Here is a 7,177-nt window from a genome sequence, read left to right on the forward strand (position 1 = left end):
ACTTAAGGCTACACATAATCGTAAGTAGAGTTATGTTGTCATAAGATGTAAGCCTGTAGAATTCCAGGTTAGAGACATAGTAATGTTAAAAGTATCCCCTTTGGAAGGGAAGGATACGGTTCACAAAATGAGGCAAGTTAAAACCAAGATACATATGACCTTTTGAAATAATTGCGAGAATTAGTCTTGTGGCATATTGACTCAAATTGCCTCAATAGATAAACAATGTGCATGATATATTTCATGTGTCTAACCTCAAGAAGTTTCTGTCCGATGACAGTTTTACTGTTCTTCTCGATGAGATACAACTCAACGTAAAACTTTAATTCGTTGAGGAACTAGGGGAGATTATGGATCGAGAGATCAAATGACTGAAACAATGTCACATCCATATAATAAAGCTTCGATGGTATTCTATAAGAGGACTAGAATTTACTTTGGAACGCGATGAGCCAATGAAGCGTAAATACCCCTAACTATTTAACGATACCCCGACAAAAAGCTAAATTTCGAGAAAAAATTCTTTCAACATAGGGGGAGGGGGAAGCGGTCTAAGTCACCGCGAACACTGAACATAATAGACCTAATCTATAGGATTCGACACTTATAATGGAAATAAAGTAGTATACTTTGAAATGCATACAAAATAGCACTCAAGTCTTCACTAGATATTTAGATCGTTGACAAACAAAATACTATTCACTATACATATGTAATGAATTAATACATTCAAAACAAGATTTATGTATTAGGTATTATTATGTACAAATAACACTCAAAGCGCATAGACCATGAGAATACGATAATGTGGAGGTAAAGAACATCGAAAAGCAGAGATAGTACGCAAAAGTTATGACCATTTATAAAAAACACATCATTAATATAACTGATTTCCCCATAAACAAACTTCAAATCGATTCATTGGGATAGATGTGCATCTCGTCAAGTTAAAACTATAACATTTTCCGAGTCAGGAAATAGACTAATGTTGATTTCATTCTTGGAATTTCCTTATCACGAAGTCTAGATCATTTTACGAAATCAATCGACACGCTAAACTGGAAAATCATATGAATAATGACTTAAAAGGCGTTGTTGGCGTAGCAATATTATTCGTTCGGTGAATATTTTTACATATTCAGAATTGTATTTTTCGGGACATCGAATTAGTGTTTCCGAAAAAAATGCAAGATGTCATTTTTCATCGGAATTACACATGGATCGAGAGGATGACCTGTGTCACCATTTGAATAGTGACACTTGTCAAACTTTGGATGGAGCCCCTTATCATTTTTCTATAGTGCCTTGTTTCAAAAAGAGGGTGGTCCAACTCTCTTTAATCTCTTTATAAATATCGAGAGATTGGTCCTTTCTCCCTACAAATTTCTCTCTCTCACAAACTTTCTCTCTCATTTCTGTCTCGGATTCCGGCCACCGGAGCCGCCGTACACCGCTGCAACTACGTCGTGATCCGCCACCGTTCAAGCAACTACCTATTGCCATCAAACACTACATGTCCGACAAGACCAACTCCCATTCCCTCCGACAAGGCAAAAAATCCGAAAACCGCCACAAGTCGTCACTGACGAGATTTTCTAGCGAGGCTTCGATGAAATCCGACGACGAAGATTTTCAGATTTGTAGACTCGCTTTTATGCGAATTTTAAACTCTTTAATGTTTTTGGGGATTATACGCGCAATATGTTTGTTATTCATTTTGATATAAATGTTTAGACCATTATGTATTTTAAACTCTTTAACTAATATATATATATATATATATATATATATATATATATATATATATATATATGTACGTATGTATGTATGTATATACAAATATCTATTTTATATAAATCTACCTTTTATATAAATAACTGTAACTAGTTTAATAACACACAAATATAACTTATATATAATCATACATTATGATATATTTCATACATTGTTATTTCTCCAATAAATATTATTTCCAAAAATAATAAATTTCCAATTGTTTTAAAAATATATTTCTAAAATAATGTTTTTCCAATTAAATACAAGTGTTCATATATTTATTAATAATGAAGTTATGCTAATAAATAATCAATTGATGATAACTTGCTATACGGTGTGACCCTTTAGGATCATATGTTGTTAACAATATCATTCTATAATGAGTCTTAGGCATACAAGATCTTTCAATCTCCCACTTGCACAAGACTCATCATATATTGATATATACAATGGTGAACGTCTAGAAACATTTCATTTCCCCTAATAACACACGACAAAGAATGTTATTCATCAACATCCAATTCCCAAAAGCTCAAAGCTTCAATTGATGTATGAGATAATTTTGTCAGTCATCCCTTTGTTACAGACATCCTGTTGAACATGAGATTTGGATCGCAATCTAACACTCAACATATAAGTGGAACAAATCCCTTTTTGACTTCACAATCCTCTTGCATAGTTCACACCATACCTAAAAATGGCTTTTATAACTGTCCAATTAAGGATAAACATTTGATCATATTAAAGCACAATACTCCCTACACTTAAGTCCTACTATGTATCTCAGATGTAAAGGATACAAAGATAGTACCCTTTAATCAAGTATCATTCATAATGACGATCTATGTGTTGATCTTGATGTAGGTCCGTTCAATACTCATTCTCTCACAAGTACCTATGAAACTTGGTTACAACCACTTGCCTACTTTCATCCAGTAAGAGTCAACCAATTAAATTCATACTAGTCTTACTTCATAATTGCTCCTACAATTATAACCGACTATGAACTTTTTGAATAATATGATTATTGTTGGATTAAACATGTTAATATAGAACACAACAAGTATTAATGTGATGATCATATCCCAGTATATCAAAACATTATGCAATAGTTGTTAAAATGTTCCAATATCCACATACTAAATTCAAATCGAAATCCCATTTCTATAATAATAAATTCATATAGCTATGGTGTGACCATTCATACTTAGCTTAACGGAAATGGCGTTACTAATGGGTCCGACTAAATTTAATTTGTGTGAATTATGCGAATACTATCATCTTCATGTTTGACTTTACTCTTGGTATAGTTAAATATCTTATAGAATATTATTGGTGTTCTTTCGTGACATGGAGTCTCGTAGCTTGACTATGTATGCGATCGAAGCACAAAGTTTATATGTGATCCTTGAATGGAAAAAATCAACAAAGTTTTTCAATGCACTCATTCGTCCAATCATATTTGATTTCGACTTTAGAAGTAGTTATGTATTCATATTTACTATATCGTGCAATTTTGTTTTGCTTGGACCTCATTCCTATAAAACTTAATATTAATCCGACAATGAAGTCATAATCCATTTAGATTTCATAATTATCTATATTTTTTTAGAAATTAGAATCCTATGTAGCTCTTTACATGAAGAATTTGTTCTAAAATAATTATCTCATATATATTCTCTTACTTATTTTAAAGTACTCTTAGAATGTCCTTATAGTCGTCGAATGACTTAACCACGTATTCAATTTATATCTTATGATATGTTCGCAACATGCTTACATACTAGGTCTTATGCATAATATAGCCTAAATGATGGATTCTTTTGCCATGAAAATCAAATATAATTCATTTTTACATGTTCTAACCTATGAACTAGGTCTTTTTAAGATTGGCTCAAACTTAGTGTCATGCGATAATGCCAAGATTCCTCTAAAGGAATATTCTATCGTGATCTCTTTCAAGATATCGTCAATATATGTATAAAGATATAAAATTTTTAGCATTCATCTTTATCCATGTCTATAAATTTTACGTTCCAAGAATGTATCTTGTCATTCCTAAGTCTTTTCATTCTAGAAATACTTTCTGATTTAAGATGAAACAACCTTGCATAGTCGTATGTTATTTCAAATGATTAAGTATATCTTACTTGTACAAGATTAGGAATATCACTATGCTCCCACTAGTTCTTAGTAATCACACATGTCCTTTTTATTTTGATATAAAAGCATACATTGTATCTTCATATTAAAATGATTATTCAATCCTTAAGATTTTTGCTTTATATCCACAAGTGGATCTTAAGCATTACACATTTTGTTTGGATAACATTGATTAAGAAAACCTTCAGGCTAAGATATACAGATATCTACTAGTATATGTCTATTAAAAAAAGTGGTATTTCTTGAAATCTATTTGCAATATCTTATATGAAGAATATGAAGTTATATTAATGAATATCCTTATTGATCTAATGATAACTAGATGTGAAAATATTTGATCATATTCAATGACTTTGAGTATGAGAAAAATCGTTTATAACAAGTCTTGCAAAATGTGTATATATATCCATGCATGTATTCTTTATAAAAGAATATCATACCCCATTATCCTTGTTATATAGAGGAAGATTAATCAAGACCATACTTGATTGTTACACATAGATTACATCTCAATGTTCATGACTCTAAGTCATTTATCAAATTCAAGATTTGACATGGGATCTTGGTCGTTGATGGATTCACTAGAAACCATAAATAAGAACTCATCAATGAGAGATTCCACATTTCTCAAGTCAAAGATGATTTCTACCATTAATGCGAAAAATTTATGTTTGTGAATAGATATTATTCAATTTCAACAATTCCTCGTTCAAACTAGTGCCAATAATTGTTACATCAGACTATGGTTCTTGTGCTTTTTCAAGTTCTGTGTGTCTCCCACTTCCTTTGTCACTAGAAGCTTGGTTTCTAATGACTCAAAATTTAGAAGAAGAAGAGAACCTATTCTTTGTGGGATTGTATAAGATAATCTAAATGTTCTTTTAGAATATACTACAAACATTTATTTTGTTGGTGTTTGTATTCAAGATACAATCAATATTGATTAATGTGTAATCCCAAGAGCATAAAGTAAAATTTATCCGGTAAGGTCTAACTCAACATTTATTGTCACTTAAAGCTTTAGGTGGTGTTACTGGGTTTTATCTCAACTTTACATATGAAAACTTCTACAAAGGTTTCACAATTATGATTTTCCATGTGAAATATAATTACAATGACTATAGTTGTCAATAAAGTTGATTTGGTATTTTGCATTAAATCCTAGACATTCAATAGAAAGGAAGTCAAATATCATAATGTATAGTTGCTTAATAATTATTTTCTCTACAAATTAGTGAAAATATGATTATGAATCCTTTATATATAAATAAGATTCACGTATTTCAAATAAAATACATTATTTGCCTTCAAATACTCCTTTCTTGAAGCAGGAATGGGTGTACTTCATTTATACAATAAAGATAACAATGTCATAGATAACTTTGATTTAAAACAAGTTTAAGTCAAAAGTGCTTGCATATAGAACTTAATTTTATTTATTAAAATATTCATATTTACTTTATAATTCTATTCATAGATCTATCCTTATAAATATAAGTTAATCATTTCAGAAGATTATTATTATCGTTATGAAAAACGATCAAGGTAAATAATCAAAACATTTAAATAAAATAACTGAGACATATATATTTTGACATGCTAAATTTAAAATATATATTGTTCCAAAACAAAAATTGTTTTATATTACAAGTAATTTATGTTTTATACATAAATAATAAACTAAATTCCGAGAGTCTCGTTCCAACTTGCTAGTGCTAATCTAGTTACTCTTCTGTAAATATCTGCAAGCAAATTTCAAAGATTAGATTAACATTTAATTACCAAGTAATTGAGTGTTATATAAAAAATATGAGTTCTATCTAGTAAATACCTAAAGTACTAGTCTCTTTCATACTTAATTTTCAGATAATAGGAGTAATTCCTCTTCAAGTGTCTAGTTTCTCCACAAAAGAAACACGATTCATCTATACATGCCTTATTGGATTTCTTGGGTGTAAATGTATTCAGTCCATAAAACATGGGCCTCTTAGATCACACAAGGTGACTCTTTTCAGTCTTGCATTATTCCATTGTTTGAAGTAGTTTAAAACAAATATCACTGTATTTATTGGAGTATGTTTTAACCTGTTATATCATATATATATATATATATATATATATATATATATATATATATATGTATATATACATATATATATATATATATATATATATATATATATATATATATATATATATATATATTATCTAATACTTCCTGTTAATCAAGAATAAATATTCCTAATCTAATGTTAGAAAAATATTGAACATCACAGTGATGCCTTTACTAGGTATCATATTCAGTTCTATTGCTGAAAGAAAGTTGTTTAAGACTAGGACCTTTAATTTTATACAATTTCACATCTCTTACGAGATTGTCTCTCAAGACATGAATCCATTCATTGAAGATATATGTATTGAATTTTAATGTATTATTAAGTCATTAATGAAAATGAAAACTCATGGTAATAAGAGCGGATATCTACAAAATATTAACAAAACTCATTTAGTATTTTCAATATTTAATCTATAACAATTAATACTCTTTTAGTTTCCAAAAACATTTACTATCAAAGTCTAGGATCCGAGTTGCACAACAAATAAATGGTTAGGTGACCTTTATCCCATTCATTTGTATCCGACCTGGTAGATATCGATTATCAATTATATTCTATTATATAATTCCAAGATTGATGGGATCACTAATAATAAATTTAATTAGACATGTTTAATCCCATTTATGCCTCAGGACTCTCTTGCTTAGGTGACCTTTATCATAAAAGATATCAGATCAAATCATCCAGTTTGAAAAACTTGTGTAATCATCCTATAACTTGGTTATTGAAATCGTGAATACACCTCGGCCATATAAACATAACCCTATGTGGTTATGTGACCATTATCCCACTAGTGCATACAAGAGATGTGTGAGTGTTCTTCAAAACGGATTGCATAGTTTTGGAATTTGCAAAAGATCATTGATTTTTGTATAATTCTAGTTAAAAAAAACAGATTATATCATTGTTAATGCGTACATCTAATAAGCCATGGTATACTTTAAAAAAATCTTATTTTATGTAAAATCTCATTTTAACAATGTTCTTTTATAAAATCCTATTTCATGAAATTGACGCGATCAAATTTTAATAGCTAGTATTAAGTTCGACGTTTGAGCGCTTTAGAACATTTGTAAACCTTTGAATAAAACTTCCTTTTATAAAATAAGGTTTGAAGTTTG

Source organism: Lactuca virosa, chromosome 1, assembly GCF_052849685.1.
Source record: "Lactuca virosa cultivar CGN04683 chromosome 1, Lactuca_virosa_CGN04683_v6, whole genome shotgun sequence".
In the NCBI taxonomy this organism is placed as follows: domain Eukaryota; kingdom Viridiplantae; phylum Streptophyta; class Magnoliopsida; order Asterales; family Asteraceae; genus Lactuca; species Lactuca virosa.